This window comes from Canis lupus, chromosome 27 (genome assembly GCF_048164855.1).
Source record: "Canis lupus baileyi chromosome 27, mCanLup2.hap1, whole genome shotgun sequence".
NCBI classification, from domain to species: Eukaryota; Metazoa; Chordata; class Mammalia; order Carnivora; family Canidae; genus Canis; species Canis lupus.
This window is the reverse complement of record NC_132864.1, coordinates 16583771-16605932: the sequence shown is the minus strand read 5'-3', so window position 1 is coordinate 16605932 and position 22162 is coordinate 16583771. Positions and strand designations below refer to the sequence as shown.

Here is a 22162-nt window from a genome sequence, read left to right as displayed (position 1 = left end):
AAATACATACCAGGCTCGCACAGAAGACACAGAGGATTTACAGAGGGAGGAAGGAGAGAGCAGGAGAGCATCCTCAGGTACATCTCACAAGAGGAATCCAGAGAGAGAACTGGACCCACTGCTTCCCAATGTCCTCTTCCCTCCCTCCCCAGGACCAACTCTTAGGTCCCATCCCCCATTCCCTCTTCCCCCTACCCCAACTGACTCAGGGAAATTGTGCATGAAAATCGCTGAGTTGCATTAAAAGGTTGTGCCTTCAGCTCCAACCTCTACCCTCAAATATATCAAACAAAACAACAAAAAAAACTTTTTAAAATTTTCACTAGAAAATCCTCAAAGCCTGTGCACTTGATTCGCCGTCTTTTGTAAATATTTCTCATTCCCTAAAAGTGATCTCGCTGAATGGATTAATACTAATCTGGAGAGAGGACTGAGGAAATTTACATCATTTAAATGAGAGCCTCTATTATGCAAAATTATTATTCAAACTATGCAAACATTGGGCTGGACTGGCTGCTTGACTGGTGGCAAACCACCATGTGGGGTGGCCCAGGAGGTGGGCAGAGAGAGAATCTGGACACAAAGCAGAATGGCTAGAGGGCACTGGAACCCGGGGATAGTCTCTGGCAGGTTGGGTCCTGGAACATTGTTTGCCCGTGCATCCATCTCTCGCTTAAAATATGCAAAAGTATGAGTCATTCCCCTCGAAAATCATAGGAAATGAACCCCTCGGATGTTGTGGCTATAGATCAAAACTACTTGTAACAGCAGCTCCAGATATTCCTGAAGACTGAGAAGGATGGAATTCCCTCCCAGCAGCATGTCTTGTAAAGATGAGACAAACCGCCCCTCCCCCCAAAAATAGCTTTCAGGGTAAATGGGGAAAGAACAGAACATTTGATAGAAAAGAGACCACCATTATTACCATGGATGCTGATACCACTAATAAGAACTCCATTCCTTTGCCATGGCTTTTTGTTGTTGTTGTTTTGTTTTTGTTTTTGTTTTTTAAGGAAATCCGATTGGGATGTTCACTTGCCTAAAGCCTTTTAGTGGCTTTCCATTCCAGACATCACACTGAAGTCTATGTCTCCATCATGACTGGACCCCTTTCTCATCCCCCGAGTCTTCCTAGGCTATTGGTCTCCTCCCTCACCCTCTGCTATCATGCCATTAACTCCTACAATATGCACAACTCCTTCTACCCTAGGACCTTAGTCTGTGCTGCTTCCTCTGCCAGAAATGCTCTTCTCCCTGCTTTCTGACTGGCTACCTCTTTCTCTCACTTCAGGCTTTATCCTAAATGTCCCCCCTCATACGGGCCCCTTCCCTGACCTCCAACCCAATGTTCCTTAAATATTCTCTAATTATTCACTGCTAGACACACATAGCTGCTCTTCCTAGCCCCTACCATTCTTTCTTTCATGAAATGCAATTATATACTTATTTGTGTCTTTGCTTATTTTCTTGTTTACTCTCCGCCACCACCACCAAGTTATTATAAACTCCTGCCTGGCAGGAACTGTGTCTTTCTTGTTCAGGGCCAAATTCCCAACACTTTGCACCATGCCTGGTACCTAGTAAAGAGGGATCAAGACCTGAGCCAAAGGCAGACGCTCAATCACTGAGCCACCCAGGTGTCTCAGAACACAGATCTTCTGACCAATTCAGAATCTGGGGCCCCTTCTGCAGGCCACACTGCCAGGTCTCTGACTATCACTTCATGAGTTCAAATTCCTCTGAAATCTGGTGAACCTTTTCTTCAGCCAGAGTACAGATCATATGTAGAAATAAGAGTGGAAATGTTTTAAAGGATGAAGTGTTTTCAAAGGCCCTCAGTAATTAAGAAGTATTCATTCATTCATTTATTCAAGATTTGATTGATTCTCTGTTCTGTGCCAGCACTGTTTCCATGAATTTGGACCTGAACAAGCTGCCTCAGTGATCCTGATGTGCACCCAACTGTGGAAACCACTGATCCAATGCCACCCCTTCCTTTGACAGAATGTGAAACCGAGGCCCAAAGAACAGTCATTCACCCAAGGAGGAGAAGAAGGCTGTGTGCCCCAGGCCTTTCCCAAGTACGATTGCATGTGATCCACACAACCACAGTGAAAGGTAGGCATGATCCCCATCTTACAGATAGGAGTGAAGAGACATGGTCAAGGTCCCAGGGTCAGTCTGTCAGGAGGAAATGTGATGACCAGACACTGTCCTAGGTTGAAGTTCCCAGAAATCCTACTCTGAGACACAGTCTAGCATACTGGCTACTTATGAAGGAGGATCCTTGGGATCAATCCCTGTGGGAGGAAGCAGGAGTGGGCCGAGGGGAAGCCGAGGCACAACCACATCCTCAGCCTACCCTAGAGGGAGTCAGGGAACTAATGTGGTGATGTTCCCAGTGGGTCCAGATGGCTGGGCCTTCATGTTCCTTCTTGATGGGTCTTAAACTGTAGGCTGGCCTGGAAGGGGACACGAGCCAGGTGGCTCTGCAGCCGAGGGATCCTTGAAGGCATGAACAGAGAGGCCTTCCAACCCCCAGCATCTAGGGCCATGTGTCCTCTGCTGAAGTGAGATCAGCATGACACTTGGAACTGAGGTTTGATGCATGTCTCATAGATGGAAAGCAGGAGAGTTAGGATCTGAACCCAGGTCTATCCTAGGCCAACATTCCCCACCCCCTGCACTTTTTTTTTTTTTTTTTAACCACTAGTCCACACTGCCAAAGCCAAAGCCAAAGAAGTTCAAAACTACTTGGACAGAGGGAATAAAAGAGAGAAGATTCCAAGATTTTATCAATCCAAGGTTTAACAACCTAGGAGCCTTGAACACATGACATCTTCCCTGACAAATAAGAAAGTTGGAAAAAAAAAAAAAAAAAGAAAGTTGGGGGATCCCTGGGTGGCGCAGCGGTTTGGCGCCTGCCTTTGGCCCAGGGCGCGATCCTGGAGACCCGGGATCGAATCCCACCTCGGGCTCCCTGCATGGAGCCTGCTTCTCCCTCTGCCTATGTCTCTGCCTCTCTCTCTCTGTGTGTGACTATCATGAATAAATAAATAAAATCTTTAAAAAAAAAAAAAGAAAGTTGGGATTTGGAGCCAAAGGAGGAGGAGGGATGACGGGTTAAGATCTGACCAAGCTGCTTGTGGAAGAGGTGGCTGGAATGAAAATTTGCTTTCAGGGGCAGATAATGAAACCATCATGTTTTGACCTCTCTGAGATGGCAAAGGGCAAGGAAGACAACCCAGCATTTGTCTGGAGCATTGCATGATGGGAAGTGCCATTAACACCTGGAAAAGATGAAATGCAGCTGGGGAGATTAAAAAACAACACCACATGTCCTTCCAGGGACTGTGAGGACTTGTCCCAAGAGGCAGGGAGCGATGGAAGACAGTTTCACAGATGATGAGTTCCAGCCCCAGCTCAGCATTGACAAACATGCTGTGTGTCCTTGAGCAAACCACTTGCCCTCTCTGGGCCTCAATGAGAGCAAATTAACAGCGAGTACAGTGAGTTCTGCCTTACGGAAGCCAAACATATTATACAGCAAAATCAGATGGCTTTGCCTCCTGACGATGTCTTAGATTGTATTCTTTGTCCCAGCCACACTAAACCTCTAGGAAGACCATTATTTCCACAAGGAAAAATGTTCATTCTTCATCTGCTTCTAAGACAAAGCCCTCTCAACTTTTGTTCTTCCTCTTTTGAAAGGGCCTTGAGTAAAATATACATTTCACTTTCCTCTCTACTGTAACAGCAGCTACATACTGATGCACACCACCTGGGGCCATTTGATCTCTACCTCATGGAGGCATACCCAGTGGTCTAGGAGGAGCTCCCAAGGCAGGAGAGGAAGGAGAGGCGGGCTGTTTCCCTCCTGGCCTCCTCTGCTGTGATAACCACCACACACTTCATGACTTATCAGGAGCTCCCGTCAGCAGCCCCTCCACCACAGCGCCACCAGTCTCTGGGTGCCCCCCACCCCCTTCCCTCCCTCTGCCCCAGCGGTGGTAACAGCTCCTTGCTCTGCTAGCTCCTCAGTTCTTCGATATACCCTTGAGATCCCTTCTTTGCACCTACCTCATTATCAACAGTCTTTGTACCAAACTCTCCCCAACTGCTCAGTTAAAGTGTGCTGTCTCTTTCCCACGGGAACCTAGCTGACATGGATGAAAAAAATAAACGAATGAGTAAATGAATAAATGGGTGGCTGGAAATGGTAACATGTGACAAGTGTGCTAATTACTGGCTAATATACCATCACTTCACAGTATATACATATGTCAAATCATCACAGTGCACATGTTAAATATGGATAATTTTTTAAAGGTTTTTTTTTTTAATTTATTCATGAGAGACACACAGAGAGAGGCAGAGACACAGGCAGAGGGAGAAGCAGGCTCCTTGCAAGGAGCCCAATATGGGACTCGATCCCAGGACCCCAGGATCATGCCCTGAGTGGTAGGCAGACGCTCAACCACTGAGCCGCCCAGGTGCCCAAATATGGACAATTTTTATTTGTCAGGTATGCCTCAATAAAGCAGGGGGCTAGGGGTTGGGGGGTAAGTGGCCGAGCGGGTGGATAAAGGGGAGAAATAGCAGATCAGGTAAGGATTGTGTTAAGGTTAGGTTAGGAGTTAAGGGTAAGGTAAGCAAGAGGGTAGGGGTCAGGGTTAGGCTAGGAGTCCCCGTGCGGATCTGAGGCAGGGTTTGTTTGCAAAGCAGAGGGAGGTGGGAGGACTTGGAAGGCGAGGTGACCTGCCCACAGTCCCCGAGGCTGCAGGAAGTCTCCTCCCCTCGTCTGCGCCGCCCAAGGGGACGTGAGGTGACTGTGCTGTACCAAATGCCCATTAATTACACTGGCCAAAGGTCGGCCAGCACGCCCACACTCGTGCATGGACAGTACATTAAAACCACCTTCAAAAAAAATAAAAATAAAAATAAAACCACCTTCAAGAGGCAGCTGGCACCTCAACAAAAGGACACTGGTCCTCAGCCTGGAGCAAGGTCAGATGGAAGGAGTCCGGCATGCCTGGCACCCTCAAGGGAGTCACCCAGCTCCGTGGCCATGTGAGGAAGACATTTCTCATCTTAGACAAGCAATTCTGGAAGCTACCAGTGCTGTGGCTTAGAATAGACTCAGGAGCCCCCATCTGGCTTCTTCTTGTGCCTAATGCAGGCATTTTCCTCACGTACAGAATTTCAGATTTCTACAGTATCCAGCATTTCCCACAGTTCGGTGACTCAAAGCTGAAGTCACAATTGGTCACAATTTTGTCATATCCCCATCGTGCATGCTTTTATTATTTATTTAATGTTTTCTTTGAGATTGACACTCATCCAGCACTCCCCTTTTTCTTGAATACATTTTTTAAAATATTTATTTGAAAGAGAGAGAGAGCATGAGCAGGGAGAGGGACACAGAGGGAGAAGCAGACTCTCTGCTGAGCAGGGAGCCCAACAGAGGGTTTGATCCCAGGACCCTGAGATCATGACCTGAGCCAAAGGCAGATGCTTAACCACCTGAACCACCCAGGTGCCCCTTGAATATGTTTTAAAAGGAAATATTATTTCATGCCTCAGCAAAGCAGAAGGGTTCCAGAACTCTGGAAGCAGACTTTCTGCTTTTCAAATCCTGCCTTTGGTCCCTACTAGCTGTGTGACCTTGGGCAAGTACTACTTTCACCATTCTGTGATTTGGTTTTTTCATCCATAAAGTGGAAATAATAATAGTATCTTTTAAGAGAATGAAATGAATGCAAAACCTTTAGAAAATTGCCCAGAATAAGCACGGTTTAAGTGGTGGTGGCTGCTCTTTTTTTTTTTTTTTAAGATTTATTTATTTATTCATGAGAAACACAGAGAGAGAGAGAGAGAGAGAGAGAGGCAGAGACACAGGCAGAGGGAGAAGCAGGCTCCATGCAGGGAGCCCGATGCAGAACTCGATCCCAGGTCCCCAGGATCACACCCTGGGCTGTAGGCGGCGCTAAACCGCTGCGCCACTGGGGCTGCCCGGTGGTGGCTGCTCTTGTTGGAAATGGAAAACTAGAAAGAAGGCTACATAGAAAGAAGGTAAAGGGAAAACATAAATTCAAAATAAAAAAAATTATGAAATTCTCTTTGTTGGAAAGAGAAATTAGCAAGCACCAGGCATGAAAGCCATAGTGGCACAAAGCTGAATTTTTCTTCATGGGGTAATCCATCAGAGACTGAAAGAGATCTGAACAAAGTAGATCACCTTAACCAAGTGATTTAAAGCCCTGTCCTTGTATCAACTACCATCATCCTTTGTATAAAAAAACAAACAAACAAACAAAAACAATCATCCTTTGTACTCTACCCTGCATTCCACTCTGGTTTCCCCCTCCAATTACAGGGGCAAACAGGTCCAGGAGATGGAAGAGACCTGCCCCAGGACACAAGCAAATTCATACTGTAGTGTAAGCGCCAACAGCAGCTGTTCTTGGTGTCACCAAGTGTCTGACTTCAGCTTGCATTGCAGAGACATCCACTTCCAGAGGCATCCATTTCAGAGAAGCATCCAGGGCTATCTTGATAAACACACGGTCAGCCACCCCGACTAAATAAAGAGCCAGCCTTCCCCCACTGAGATGCCTCTGTTTTAGAGATTTTGGTTGATTTCCATAATTGCCCATTTGGGCCACTTTTTTTTTTTTTTTTTCCTCTTTGGGCACTTTGCATTCCCACTCTTATATTTCAAATTCATCAGTAAAGAGAGAGCCCAAGAAACCCTAGGACCCATTCTCAAGGACCCACTCTCGAACCCCAAAAAGCAGAATCAATCTCTCTCTCTCTCTCTCTCTCTCTCATTCCTCAAACCTCTCCCTTTACCTACCCTCTCCCTTGCTTTGTGGTGCCTAGCTCACCTTGTGTGCTCTGGGGGTTATAAGTAATAAGCTGCTTTCCTTTAAAGTTTCCTAATGGTTACTGCTGATGGGCATCTTGCAATCATAATAAGAACCACCAGGATAGGGCTCCTGGGTGGCTCAGTGGTTGAGCCTCTGCCTTCGGCCCAGGGCGTGATCCTGGGGTCCTGGGATGGAGTTCCGCATCGGGCTCCCTGCAGGGAGCCTGCTTCTCCTTCTGCCTATGTCTCCACCTCTCTCTGTGTGTCTCTCATGAACAAATAAATAAAATCTTTAAAAAACAAAAAACAACACCAAGGTAGGTCCAGTCATAACCTTGGTTTGGAAAAGGGAAGTGTCTGTAGGAAGCTCCCCCGGGGTATTCCTTGCAATAACATTACTATGAAAAGGCTGAGAGCAGCACCACACAAATAAATACAGGTGTCATTGTCAGATGCTTTGGACACGGACTCCTGGAATCTCTCTTCAACATGAATAACTGAGAACCTCAGTCTAGCTCTGTTAAATGGGTTTATATCTTCAGGCATCGGCCATAAAAAGCCCTTACGTGTAAAGAAAGGCTTATATGAAAATTCCAGAAAAATGTGAGAAGCAGTCAATGGCCATTACACAAAATGACTTGCAGAAGTCTCTGAGTATTTTCATCTTCACCAAACTGCCTTTATGAAAAAGAGCCATAAAAGGAAAGACTTCAGCAACCTCCCAGAGGTTATGAACACTGGTATATTGCAATCAGTGTTGCTCTAAGGCTCAGGAAACTCGATTTTCTTTGCCACTAAAATTGCCTGCGATATTCTCCTTCAGTTTTCAAAATTAATTTAAATGTGCATTCCTCTAGACAAAGAAAAAGTAACAAATAAAAAAATTAAAATGCCAGGCTGGAGGTAGTAAAACCAGGAGATAGGGGTCGCTATGAGAGGGCAAGCCAATTATTTTCCCTATTTCAGGGTCTGGGTTCCTGGTGTTAAGAAACATGGAACTGAAGCTAATGGTCTCTGAGCACCAGTCATTTTGCTTCCCACATACATAGGCATGCACGTGCATGCACACATATGCACCATACATACACGTGCACATGCATGTACACACATACACATATGCACACACACGCATGCAACACACCTACGCAAGTGCAGGTGCGCACTCACACACACAAGGGATAACGCGACAAACTATCTACTCCTCCTTCCCACTCGGCCCTCCTCCACATAATTCTTAGTCCCAGGTAGGCCGGCGCAGGAACCCACACTCCAGACTTGAGGTCTCCAAGCTCCTTATCTCCTTCGTCACACACATCCAAGTATCATGCCAAATCTTGCTCTCATTTTGTTATTTTCTTTTGTTTATTTATACAATGCTTATTATTGTCCAGAAAAAAAATGGATTCAGAGGACAGCAAGCATTATCGCCTAAAATTCTTACAACCTCAGGCACCTGGGTGGCTCAGTCCGTTAAACCCCTGACTTCAGTTGGGAGAATAATCTCAAGGTCCTGGGATCAAGCCCCAGTCCAGCTCCCTGCCAGGTGGGGAGTCTGCTCGTCCTTCTGCCCCTTCCCCCACTCATTCTGTCTGTCTCTCACATAAGTAAAATCTTTTGTAAAAAGATAGAGTGCATGCACAGAGGGAGAGGGAGAAGCAAACTCCCTGCTGAGCAGAGAGCCCCACAAGGGGCTCAAAGAAATAAATCCTGTGACTCAGTAACTGGCAACTTTTATTTTGCAGCCCAGCACCTATTTCTTCTTTTGGAAACACCCTTCCCTGGCTCTCAATCCAAGAGGCTTGGGAAAAGCCCAGGCTCACCCCCTGCCAAGGAGTGGTCACCTGGCCCAGGCCTGACCAATGACCAATTCCATCCGCTGGCCATAAGGATTGGCTCAGCAATGCGCATATGACCTATAGTGCTCTAATTAAAACCAATCCCTTAATTTTTATAAGAACTGTTAGGAAAGAGGTACTCTCTCTTCATAGGAGCTGCCTAGGGGGCAGGAGTTAAGCCTGGAGATATACTGGTAGCCATCTTGCCACCATGAAGAAAGAAACAGCCTAAATAAAGCCAACACCGACTCAAGAGATAAATCTTTAGTAACTTTTTTAGAGCTTCTGGATGTAGCCATACCCAAAATTAGATCCATCTTTAGTGAGCATACAACACAAGTAGTTGCCTTAGGGTAGCCCTGGTGGTTTAGCACCGCCTGCAGCCCAGGGCGTGATCCTGGAGACCCTGGATCGAGTCCCACGTCGGGCTCTCTGCATGGAGCCTGCTTCTCCCTCTGCCTGTGTCTCTACCTCTCTCTCTCTCTCTCTCTCTCTCTCTCTGTCTCTATGAGTAAATAAATAAAATCTTTTTAAAAAAAAAACAAGTAGTTGCCTTAGTAGGAGAACAAAGAAAGAATGTTTCAGGTACAAGAACAGAGAGGCTGATGCAAAGGCTCTGAGGCAGAAGCATTTTTGTCAGAAAGAAAGCCATTGTAGCTAGGGTTCAGAGACAGGCACCAGTGGAGGAAAATGAGATCTGAGAGAAGGATAAGGACCAGACCATCCAGGGTAGATATAATTCTAAGGATTTTTATCCAAGGAACGATAGGCAAAATTTTAAGGAGAGGGTTGGTAATTTGAAGTTTGTAAAGAGCACAGGAGGCTGCCTTAAGGAGAATGGACTGGGATAAGGAAGCAAGCAGGGTAGATGTTGGAGGGAGCATTAGGGGACTATTGTAATCAGGTTAGAGAAATGGTGGCCTGGAACATAGTGGCACGTGTCCACATTGCTGCTCTTGGGAAAACCATATGGAGGAGGGGAGGCTGGCCACGTCCCATCTTTGTAACTACACAATTTGAAAACTAATGCATTGGGTGACGGGCACTGGGGGTTATTCTGTATGTTGGTAAATTGAACACCAATTAAAAAAAAAAAAAAGAAAAAAGAAAACTGATGCAACCACCAAGGAAGATTTGTCGCACCCAGCAGCCCGCCTGAACCACCGAATCGTGGAGAGTTAACACAACCAATAAATCTACAGTTGCTGCGTGACAGCGCTGCTTTGCATACATACAGCCACAAAGCAAGGAGCCGTGAGCTGTGTTTCTCCGTTGAATGCAGTCACTCTTAAGCTCCTAAGAACCTGGAAGCTGTCAGACCCCTTGTACCTGTTTGTCCTTTCCCGCTTACACCCTCCAATGGATCTTCCCTTGAATGGCATTCCTTTTGAGTTAACAAATGGCAGGTGTTAATTGTGAAGCAAAAAGACTCCTTTACAGGAGAGAAATCAGATCTATCACCTTAACCGCGTGAACTAGGTTAACATCATCATTGCTAGGATATTGCACCTCCCTCTAGGACCCACTGGGAACACAACATCACCCACAAGGCATTTTTGCCAAAAACGTTTAACCTGAAACTAATCATAAGAAGCAATCAAACAAATCCAAGTTGGAAGACTTTGTACAGAACAAATGGCCTATGGTTTTCAAATATCAGTGCCAGGAAAGAAAAAAAAAAAAAAGCAAGGAGACGATTCTAAATTCCAAGAGACTGAATAGAAAGAACAACTAAGTGCCAAGCACGATCTTTGGTTGGATCCTGATTCGGAAGGAAAAAAAAAAAAAGTCTGTAAAACACATTTTGTGGACAAATGGGGAAATTAAAATAATGACTGCATGGTAGACGATAGTATTGCATCAATGTTCAACTTCCTGAGTGTGAACATCATGTCATGGTTATAAGAAAGGATGTCCATGACCTTAGGATTTGCACACTGCAGTGTTGTTTTTTTTTTTTTTTAATTTTTAAAATTTTATTTAAATTCAGTTTGCCGGGCAGCCCCGGGTGGCTCAGCGGTTTAGTACCTCCTCCTTCAGTCCAGGACCTGATCCTGAAGACCCAGGATCCAGTCCCATGTCGGGCTCCCTGCATGGAGCCTGCTTCTCCCTCTGCCTATGTCTCTGCCTCTCTCTCTTTCTCTCTGTGTGTGTCTCTCATGAATAAATGAATAAAATCTTTTAAAAAATAAAAATAAATAAATTCAGTTTGCCAACATACAGTATAACACTCAGTGCTTATCACATCCCATGCCCTCCTCAATGCCCGTCACCCAGTCACCCCATCCCCCTGCCCACCTCCCCTTCTGCAACCCTTTGTTTGTTTCCCAGAGTCAGGAGGCTCTTATGGTTTGTCTTCCTCTCTAATTTTTCCCCACTCAGTTTCCCCTCCTTTCCTTATGGTCCATTGCACTATTTCTTATATTCCATATATGAGTGAGACCATATGATAATTGTCTTACTCCAACTGACATTGGAGTAATAATACCCTCCAATTCTATCCACATAGAGGTAAATGGTAGGTATTCATCCTTTCTGATGGCTGAGTAATATTCCATTGTATACATACCATATCTTCTTTATCCCTTCATTTGTTGAAGGACATCTTTGCTCCTTCCACAGTTTGGCTATTGTGGACATTGCTGCTATAAACATTGGCGTGCACGTGCCCTGTCATTTCACTACATCTGTATCTTTGGGTGCACACTGTGGTAATGAAGGTTAAGTGCCATGCTGTCTGCACCTGGTTCTTAGATAAACAATGATAGGTGATATATATAAATGTAGAAAGAGATACATAGTATAAACATGACATAATGTCAAAAATGGCTCCATCAGGGTGACAAGTATCTGACTGTTTATTGTGCTGATCTATTATTCTTGCACATCTTTTGCAAGTTTGAATGATTTCAAATTAAGAATTGTGAGGGAAAGTCGGTAACTGTTTTATATCCACGCACGTGTGTGTGCAAATACAGAGACATACAAGCCAATGGCCTGCTGTCACTATGGTAAAGAACCATCTCCCAAAAAAAAAAAAAAAAAAAAAAAAAGAACCATCTCCCAGTGGGGAACATTGGGATAACCAAGCATCCTGGTTTGCCTAGGACAGACATTATTAATATCACCCTCTAAAAAAGTGCTCACCTTACTTATGTCAAGGGCAGTTGCCAAAAATGGGAGAGAAAATGTCACCATCATCTGACATCTGCTATATCGTCTTCTAGTCATTCACTCCCTGAACATGTACTGAGTCCCTAATGGTGTGCCAGCAGCTAAGTATACAATGCTGAGTAAAATCAACCAGGTTCCTGCCCTCATGGAACTGACCATCTAAAGTCATGCTTGGCCAACTATAACCCACTGGCCAGATCCAACCTGGTTTTTCATAACACATGAAAATAAATAAAAAATAAAATTTAAATGGTTGGAAAAAAATCAAAAGGAAAATGTAATCCCATGACATGTGAAAATTAAATGAAATTCAAACTTCAGCATCTATCAAAGTTTTATTGGCACACTGCGCTAGTCATTCCTGCATTATCTCTGGCCGATGTCTTGTTCCAACCACAGAACTGAATGGTCATTAACAGGCATCGTGTGGCCCACAAAGCGTAAGAGATTTACTATCTGGGCCTCTACCGAAAAGGTTTGCCAACCCCCAGTGGAAAGCCATGTTTCTGGTGTAGTGCCCAGGGTTACTGGAAGATGAAATAAGATAATGCAAGAATAACAGTACCGCCGGTGCCTCGCACATAACAAAGCATTCAATCAATGTGCATTGGCTATCTGCGTCAATTTGCTGATCTGTAAAATGAAAGCAAAAAGAACACCTCTCTGGTGTGGTGGTTGTGTGAATTGTAATAAGAAAATGCGTGTCAAAAAAAAAAAAAAAAGAAAATCCGTGTCAAAAAAAAAAAAGAAAAGAAAACACGTGTCAAGCACTTGGCACAATACCTGCGTATAGTAATCACTCAATAAACAGTAACTACTGGCTGTGAATGCATCTGGCTGCAGCAATGCCCCTTCTATTGACAGGATGATTGGTTTTTTGTTTTTTTTTAATTTTTTTATTTATTTATGAGAGTCACACACAGAGAGAGAGAGAGAGAGAGAGAGAGGCAGAGACACACGCAGAGGGAGAAGCAGGCTCCATGCCCCGGGAGCCCGACGTGGGATTCGATCCCGGGTCTCCAGGATCGTGCCCTGGGCCAAAGGCAGGCGCCAAACCGCTGCGCCACCCAGGGATCCCGACAGGATGATTGTTACATTTATTACCTCGGTTAATCTGTTTAACGTTTCATATGGAAGTATCTCAAATGTTCAACAGAATAAATGTAACATAAAATCCTATATGATCTTCTATAGTAGGTAATAAAAATTAATAACCTTGCTTGCTTATTGGTTTGTATGGTTCACCTCCCCCCCAATGTGATCCACTCCTCTCCTCTGCTGTATCAGACATCAGCAGATGGGAAACACCCCACTGAGTCCATCCATTCTTCTGCAGAGGTGGCCATTTGGGGCATCTTCCATCGCTTTGCTCCTACAAACAAATGGCTATTCTTGTGAATGCCTGCTAACTCATGGTTCTGCACAGTTGCACAGGCAGTATATTACAACCTTTCTCAGCCCCTTTCTCAGTGAGGCTCTGAAATCTTACGTTACTTGCTGAAGTCACACAGGCAAGACTCATGACTGGGTCTTTATTCTCTGCCTTCCCCAAACTCACCTCTTTCAAATCACCCCCACCTCAAATTGAAGCAATTGGTCACTTTTCCAAAGCAGAGGATGCAATCAACCCATTTCTGTTCCCAAGATTAAAAGCCACTAGCAAAAAACAAAACCATGTTGGAACTTCCAAGGTGTGTTTGAATTAAGTTTTGCATTTCTGTGCCACGGAGGAAGGCTAGTTGAGGATTTGCAATACTAATTGATTGTAAAAGAGCAAAAGATTTTTACTCAACAATTACTTTTTTGAAGGGCTGTGTAAACCCTAATGGAATCCATGAATTTTATTCATATCTTTCCTGCTATGTGCCATCAACTGGTAAATTTGTATAACACAGAAACAGGCTATGGCAGGGGCCTGCAAGACATTCCCAAGCCCTACAGGAAGAACATAGATGTTTATTGAGCATGTACTAACTATGTCCTAGAGACAGCACCTACTGCCATAAACTTCTCAATAGTCCTTCACACTAGATACCATGATTTACATTTTCCTAAAGAGACATCAGGATCAAAGCCTTAACTGACTTGTCCAATATCACACAGCTAGTAAGTGGCAAAGCTAGGAAATAAACTCAAGCCTGTGCTGTCCTAAAGCCCTGATTCTCCAAAGAAATCCATACACCGAGGACAGAAATGTCCCATCTCCACTTGGACCCTAAAATTCAAATGTATTTATTCTAACTTACCCTTATCAGAAACCTGATGGTTTAACCTAAAATCTAAAGATGAGAATTATATGGTCCCAAGCAAGGATTTAGTCCATTTTCAAATGCAGAAAAGGTATTAAACAGGATAAATCAGTTCACAATAGGGCAGGACTAGAGGATCATTCATGTGGCTGAAACTCAGGGATATTTTTCTGTCCATAACTCAAAACTTTGTTAGGTATTTTCTTTTCTTTTTTACTTGAGAAAGAGAGAGAGAATGAGCGAGGAGGAGGGGCAGAGGGAGAGGGAGAAAGGGAGCCTGACATGGGGCTCCATCCCAGGACTCTGAGATCATGACCTGAGCTGAAGACAGACACCTAACCAACTGAGCCACACAGGAACCCCTATTAGGCAATTTCTAAAGACTTCATACAATGTAACACTTGGGGTAATCAACCCTTTAGAAAGACGGAAAATGATTTTAATGAAAAAAAAAACATGGTAATATGGAAAGCAACAAACATGTATGAATGAAAATGAAAAAAATTGCTTTTACAAGTCTAGAAATCTATCAGGACCCAGACATCTGTCACCTCCTGAACAGACTTTAATTTTAGAGTTTGCTTCCTTTAAAAAATTTCCCCCTTCTCTTCCCATAGTTAGATGGATTTCACATATGTTTGGGATTTCACAAACTCGATCTTGGTAGGTGTGATATCTAAGAATATCTGAAGCTGTTTCCAAGTGTGGGATGACGCTTGTCTTGTTCTTTGAAATCCAACCTTTGGATTTTTCTTACTCTTTGTGGCTACTCTTGTGACGTCAGGTGATTCTGAAATCCATGTCTGCAGACATGAACTGACCCAAGCCTGAGTATCATTTCCAGTGGCCTTTATCTCCTCCCAGACATCCTCCAGTGCATCATGTTACAACCTATAAATGTGTTTCTACATCCTCTGGTGATCTTGTAAAAATGCAGATTCTGATGCAATAGGGCTGAACACAAGACAGGGTGACATAACAGAGAGTGCCTTAAGGTGGTTCATAAGGGTATCTTCAGGAAGATGACATTTGAACTGAAATATATATGACAAGAAGCCAGCCATGTGACCTGGAGGGAGAGCATTTCAGCAAAGACCCGACCCTGGAGAGGGTCAGCATGTGCAAATATCCCGTAGCTGGAATCCACTTGCCAGATGCTATGAATGTATAGCTGTAGGGAGATCCCAGCATGGACAGAGGCCAGGAAATCACACAGAGCTTCTCAACCAGGGGTGGTACTAACCCCCTCCAGGAGAATTTGGTGATGTACGGGGTTTTGTGGTTGCCATATGGACTATGGGCACCATTGGCATTTACCAGTTTGGGATCAGGGATGCAAAATACTCTAAAATATGAAGGACAGTGCTATGCAGTGAAGTTCTCTCCACTCCAGAAGTCCAGTAAGGAATTGGGATTGGATTCTGAGCAGGACAGGAAACCACCAGAGACCAGAAGACTATTGGAATCTGATGTATGTGTTTAAAAGACCCCTTTGTGGGGAGAAAGGCAATAGTGGAGCATGATTGGAAATGGAGAGGCCACTTAAGATCTTTCTGGGTTCCAGGAACACTGTTGCCCTGCATCCTTGACCTGCATAAGCGGCCGTGGCTAGATTAGGGTGGCAGTAGTAGAGATAGGGAGAAGACACGATGGGGTATACGTTTTGGAAGGACCAAACCAGCTCGTGGGGTGGAGAAGCCAAGGGTGGAAAGTGAAGCACAAGGAGTCGTGGGCAAGCCCCATGTTTCTGGCCTCAGCAACTGGCTGGCAGTAATGCCATCTCCTCCGCTGGTGAAGTAGGTGCAAAGAATGGCCACCCAATCTTGAGCGCCCCCAGCACTGGGAGTGACTGCTCACAGCTCACAGCAACCCCAGCAGGCCGGGTTGAAGCTTCCTCCATTCGAAACCATGTTTGTCCATCCATCCATCTGTCTCACAGCACTTAGCTTTTTCCCTGCCCTCTCCTGCCTCTCTTGAGGGCTTTCCTTCTGCAGATCACTTCCACGGGAACCTCCGTCACAGGCTCCACTTCTAGAGAACCTGTCCTCCCTGTAATCTTATGGGAAAAGTCTCTCTATAATCTTATTATTTAAATGAAACCTTTTTATTTAGAAAAATTATGTCTATGCTTTGGAATAGGAAGGCTGGGGAGATAGCCACAGGGAACAGGGTTTCTTTGGGGGATGATGAAAATGTTCTAACGTTCACAGTGGGTAGAGTTGTACATATCTGTGAATATACGAAAAACCAAATGGTACATTTTAAATTGGTGAATTGTATGGAATGTGAATTATATCTCCATAAATCTGTTTAAAAAAATAGTTGTCCATCTTCTATCCCAAACAAAAAATGAAAAAGCCCAGCCTCCTTGATCATGGCCCCCACTTGGGTTTTCAGTTGTTATCTCCTTCCTGCCTTCAGGTTCCCTCTGCTCCAGCCAGAGCCAACTGCTTCCAGCCTGATCCCCCAAACCATGTGCTTTTCTGCCCTCCAGGGATGCTCTCCTGGGTCCCCCACTCTTCCCCTGCCCAGGTCCCCAGCCATGTGTGATGTCCTCCCTTAGGGCTCCTGTCCTCTCCCGGGGTTCTGCAGGGCTCAGCGTGGTGATGAGGAAGCACGGGGACTTTGGAGAAGTCGGTTAATGTCCTGGATCCTGAGTTTACTCACCTATAATATCGAGATCGGCCGTTCATCCTACGACTGAGCATCAGGTGCCATGCACTGGATACACACAGCAGTGAGCAAAATAGACTGGAGATGGTACCGACCTTACAGGTAAAAAATAATCTGTCCAAACCTTCCAATAGTGGCTGACACATAACTGTCACTTAGTAAATGAGTGGGAGCGTGGTCATTTCCTTCTACTCCTTTAGTCTTTTTTTAAAGATTTTATTTATTTATTCATGAGAGACACAGAGAGACAGGCAGGGACATAGGCAGAAGGAAAAGCAGACTCCCTGCAGGGGAGACCAATGCTGGACTCGATCCCAAGCCCCTGGGATCACGACATGATCCAAAAGCAGACGCTCAATCACTGAGCCACCCAGGAGCCCCTGCCCCTTTAGTCTTGAGCCAGGCCTCACCCAAAGCTGTTTTATTTTTCATCTTGTATTTAGCCTGTGTGTCTCCTTCCCCTAAATGGGCCATAAAGTCCTTTAAGCCATGCATTAAGACAGACACCTGTTTTGTATTCCCCCCAGCACTAGCCTGATGCCTGACTCATTGTACTTATCAATAAGTGGTTGAATGGATGCATGCTTGCATGCATATTGTTGGGCACTTTTGAATATGAAAGAAAATCTGAGTCATTCTCAATCCAGTTGCTGGGATAATTAAGACGGGTCTCATGTGGTGGCTGATATATAGAACTCCAGCATCCCGAGAGTGCTGAGAACGTGTTTCCTGGACTGGTCTCTTCATTCCCCTCTGAGAATTATAATCACAGCAAGACCAAAACCACAACTCCCAGCCCAGACAGGCGTATCCCACATGCACCTACAGAAGAGTATTTCACAGAAATTGATCCTGGTGACTCAGTAATGCCAGCCACCTCAATCAGTTGCAGATAATTAAATATCTTTATTCCCTTGGGGGTGGGGAGAAAATAAAATAAATTTAAAAATATATATTTAGGGCTCCTGGTGGTTCAGTCAGTTAAACATCTGCCTTTGGCTCAGGTCATGATCCCCAGGTCCTGAGATGGAGCACCAAGTCAGGCTTTCTGCTCAGCAAGGAGTCTGCTTCTCTCTCTCTCTCTCTCTCTCTCTCTCTCTCCCCTTCTGCCCTTCCCCACCATTCATTCTCTCTCTCTCTCAAATAAAATCTTGAAATATATATATATATGTATATATGTATATATATACATATCTTTATTTCTAAATGCAAAACAAGACAAGACAGATCCAGAACTCAACAGAAAAAAAAAAAGTCAAATGACCTGAAGAGTTCACAGAAAGGCATACAAAAGCACTTGAAAAAAAAATGCTCAGCCTCATTCTTGTGACAAATGCAAACTTACTTACATCGAACTATGATTTTTTACCCATCGGGTGGACAGGAGTGCAGGTTCGAAAACACGTCAATCTGACAAAGGTGTGAGGAAACAGACTGCTAGAGATAAAGTGGGTTCAGACTCACTGAGGGACAATTCAGCATTACCCACCCTAGTAAGAAGTGTAAGACCCCCTGGAACCAGCACTTTTATGGCGGGACATGTATTCAAAGTTGCTCATGGTCCTGGGGATATGATGGGAAACTGTCCATGGGAGAAAGATGTGGAGAGATTTTTCCCTGTGTGCTCTACTGAACCTTTTACATTTTGTTCTAAGTGGATGTATTACCTATTCAAAAAATACACAAAATTCCAAAATTCAGAAGAGACTTAAGCCTCGGGGAGGGGGATAACTTTATTTGTTTTTAAAGATTTATTTATTTATTTTATGATAGACATAGAGAGAGAGAGAGGCAGAGACACAGGAGGAGGGAGAAGCACGCTCCATGCAGGGAGCCCAATGCGGGACTTAATCCCAGGACTCCAGGATCACGCCCTGGGCCAAAGGCAGGCGCCAAACCGCTGAGCCACCCAGGGATCCCCCGAGGGGGATAACTTTAAAAACAGGTGTAGGGCAGCCCAGGTGGCTTAGCGGTTTAGCGTCACTGTCAGTCCGGGGTGTCATCCTGGAGACCTGGGATCAGGTCCCGCATCGGGCTTCCTGCATGGAGCCTGCTTCTCCCTCTGCCTGTGCCTCTGCCTCTCTCTCTCTCCTCCTCTGTGTCTCTCATGAATAAATAAATAAAATCTTTAAAAAAAAAGAGACCCCTGGGTGGCTCAGCGGTTGAGCATCTGCCTTTGGCTCAGGGCGTGATCCTGGAGTCCTGGGATCAAGTCCCACATCAGGATCCCTGCGAGGAGCCTGCTTCTCCCTCTGTGTCTCTGCCTCTCTCTCTGTGTCTCTCAGGAATAAATAAATAAAATCTTAGGGAAAAAAAAAAGTTGTATTGGTGAATGGGTGCAGAGTTTTGGTTGGGATGATGAAATGGTTCTGGAGATGGACGGTGGTCATAGTCATACAATAGTGTGAATGCACTTGATGCTACTGCACTGTCCACTTAAAAATGGTTAAAACGGTCAATTTTATGCTTTGTGTATTTTACTATAATAGAAATAGTTTGAAAACAAAACAAGCACACAAGACTGAACCATGAGGCCACATTCAAATGCCATCATTTGGAAGACTCAGCCACACTGAGAAAACTCAGGAGCTTAGACCGCTTGAATTCTCTATGAATAGTCCTGCTTGAATATAATGTTATCATTCTCTCTTTTTTAAAAAAGATTTATTTACTTATCTATTTATTCATTTATTTAATTTATCAGAGAAAGAACACAAGCAGGAGAGGCAGAGGGAGGAGAATCTCAAGCAGACTCCACACTGAGGGTGGAGCTAGACACAGGGCTGGATCTCACAATCCTGAGAACACAACCTGAACCGAACCCAAGAGTCGGATGCTTAATTGCCTGCATCACCCTAGGCATCCCATAATGTTATCATTCTTGATAAAGGAACTTTATCCATTGTAAAACTAAATTGCAATTTTTTTTCGTTTTTTATTTATTTAAGTAATCTCCACACCCAACACGGGCTTGAACTCATGACCCCGAGATCAAGATTCACCTGCTCCTTGGACTGAGCCAGCCAGGCGCCCCAACTAAACCGTAATTTAACTTTTCTTTGTGAGTTTCTATGAAAACGCAATGTGGGGAAAAAACTCCTTTGCCCCTACTACATGAATTTGATTTTTCCCTTTAAAAAAAATGTGATCTTAAGAAAAATAAAAATAAAAATAAAAAATAAATAAAAATAAAATAAAATAATGTGATCTTGGGGCACCTGGGTGCCTCAGTGGTTGTGCGTTATCTGCCTCTGGCTCAGGTTGTGATCCCAGGGCCCGGGGGTTGAGTTCCTCATCAGGCTGCCCACAGGGAGCCTGCTTCTCTCCCTCTGCCTGTGTCTCTCCTGAATAAATAAATAAAATCTTTTTTTTTAAAAATACGTGATCTTGGTGATGATTACATTCAGAATGAAATGGTTCATTCCAAACCATAATGTACACTCTAAATTATACTAGGAAGTCTTAGCAAAACTGACCTATATTACCCAAAATGTTAATTTATTTTATTTTTTTAAAAAGATTTTATTTATTTATTCATAGAGATGCAGGCAGAGACACAGGCAGAGGGAGAAGCAGGCTCCATGCAGGAAGCCCGATGTGGGACTCGATCCCGGGTCTCCAGGATCACACCCCGGGCTGCAGGCAGCACTAAACCGCTGCGCCACCGGGGCTGCCCCCAAAATATTAATTTAGACATCAATAACTGAAGTAAAAACTGCAATGGATAGATACACAGAGAATGGAAACACTAAAATATGTAAATATGTACTGTTTTGTTGCAAAAATGTGCCCAAAAAGTGCTAGAAAGGCCATCCATATGAATCATGATAAAGAGAATTATTCTCCTTTGTTCAGTGATAGAGATGCAAGAATTGAACAGAGAAACAGCTATTTGTCTTCCAGTTCATTTTTAGAAAGAGATCTAGACATATAGACACACACACAGAGGTTCCTCACTGGTCAAGAATAAGCTCAAGTGACCCCCAGCACTGAATTCTAATTCCTCTCTAATTCACTCCTCTATGTAACTTTCACTTTACAGTAATACTCTGAATACTGTCTACTCCAGTCCAATTATAATTATCTGCCTCCCTGGGTACACCTAGCTCCTGGAAAGCAAGAACTATTTTGTTCATCCATTCCTCAGTGCCTAGTCCCTGGGTGGAAAGGGGGTGGGATTTCATCTTTGCTAAATGGAAGAGAATCTGAACCCGAAATCCCTGCCAGTGCAGTAGAACAGCTGTCTTATAAGGTAGAGAGGACTTCAAGATTGAATATCACCCCAACTCCTTTGTCCATACACTGCCACCAGATTTTACAGTGCAGTATCACTTTCTTACAAAAAAGTATTTAGTAGCGATTTTTAAATTCAAATTCAATTAGCCAACATAGAGTATACAGTTCCTTTCAGATGTATAGTACTGATATTTTTCATCATGTTACTTCAGGATTTAAATCGTCTGACCTCAAATGACAAGAATATCAGCTCATTGGTAACTGCTGTTATTGATAAAACAGCAAATCTCTATTTCTGGCTCATTATCATTCTGCAAATTCAGTTATTTGGAAGCTTAGCTAGTTCCCGGGGGGGAAAACAGCACTTGCAGTGAAACCATTCACTCGAGATCATGACAATCCCTTTTTGTGGTGTCTCACGGAGCCAAAGCAAATGGCTAGCTGCAAAGCATACACATGTAATGTGATCCAACAGTGAGTAGGAACTCTCTTCAGAAGCTTTTCACTGACAAGATGACCGTATCAGCCCACAACTGATTTGTCATGAGACATCCTGCTTTGCATCTTTTTATTAATTTTTTAAATTTAAATTCAATTTGTCAACATATAACACCCAGTGCTCATCCCATCAAGTGCCCTCCTCATTGCCTGTCACCCAGTTATCCCATCTCCTTGGATGGGAGACCTGCTTTGTCTCTAATCTGCACGTTTTCTTTTCTTTTTCTTTTTTTTTTTTCTTTATGATAGTCACACAGAGAGAGAGAGAGGCAGAGACACAGGCAGAGAGAGAAGCAGGCTCCACGCACCGGGAGCCCGACGTGGGATTCGATCCCAGGTCTCCAGGATCGCGCCCTGGGCCAAAGGCAGGCACCAAACTGCTGCGCCACCCAGGGATCCCTAATCTGCACGTTTTCTTGGGGATTTTTCTTGTGAGTAGGAATTATAGAACTAGAAGTCTCTTTCTTTCGTGCCTTCTAATTTAACTCAGGATCTCAGGAAGGATGATGGGGAATGAGGTGTCTCCAGGCCGAAAGCGCATGCAGTACCACCTCTGAAACCCCAGAGGATAACCACCAGGGTAGCACAGAGACCCTCCTTCTATGGGAAGTCAGGTTCCCCTGGAATAG

The 22162-nt window shown here is 44.3% G+C and overlaps 1 long non-coding RNA gene across 1 annotated transcript; it reads left to right on the top strand.

Moving 5' to 3' along the window:
• LOC140618970 (uncharacterized) lies at positions 1 to 16898 on the top strand. Its single transcript, XR_012018941.1, has 3 exons — positions 1 to 77; positions 2005 to 2118; positions 16719 to 16898. It is a non-coding gene; the product is annotated as an uncharacterized lncRNA (long non-coding RNA).
• Positions 16899 to 22162: the final 5264 nt, after the last annotated feature.